This window comes from Sinocyclocheilus grahami, unplaced genomic scaffold, assembly GCF_001515645.1.
Source record: "Sinocyclocheilus grahami isolate Dianchi unplaced genomic scaffold, SAMN03320097.WGS_v1.1 scaffold641.1, whole genome shotgun sequence".
NCBI classification, from domain to species: domain Eukaryota; kingdom Metazoa; phylum Chordata; class Actinopteri; order Cypriniformes; family Cyprinidae; genus Sinocyclocheilus; species Sinocyclocheilus grahami.
In genome coordinates, this window is record NW_015505820.1 from 786,447 (window position 1) to 786,937 (window position 491).

Genomic DNA, 491 nt, shown 5'->3' on the forward strand with positions numbered 1-491 from the left:
GCCTACCATTAAAAGCCGTCCTTGCACAGGTTCTGCACGATCCTCTTCAATAATATCCTCTGCTTCTCAATCGGGCTCAAACTGATAAGCGACTATACAACCTGAGCACATGCCGCTAAGGTGAGGGGCGGGACGTGTAGAAGCGCACTAGAGGCGGTTTAGCCAATCACAACACACTGGGCTAGCTAACCAATCAGAGCCCATAACCTATTTCTGAGGGCGGGGCTACATAAAAACAGGAAAAGATCAGCCCTTTACTCAGAGAAGGGACAGAGCGGTGTGGAATAAAGGTAAATTATGTGAAAAATAATGCGTTTTGTTTTAAACGAAGCATTAACACATGTTAGACTGCACCCCATAAACACAATCAAGCCTAGAAAAAAAACAGTGAACCACCCCTTTAAAACTGTGGGCAACTTCTTTGAAATAGGAAGACACTAAACTGATTGAATTGCACTGGCATGCATTGGTTACCATGACAATGACTTGTC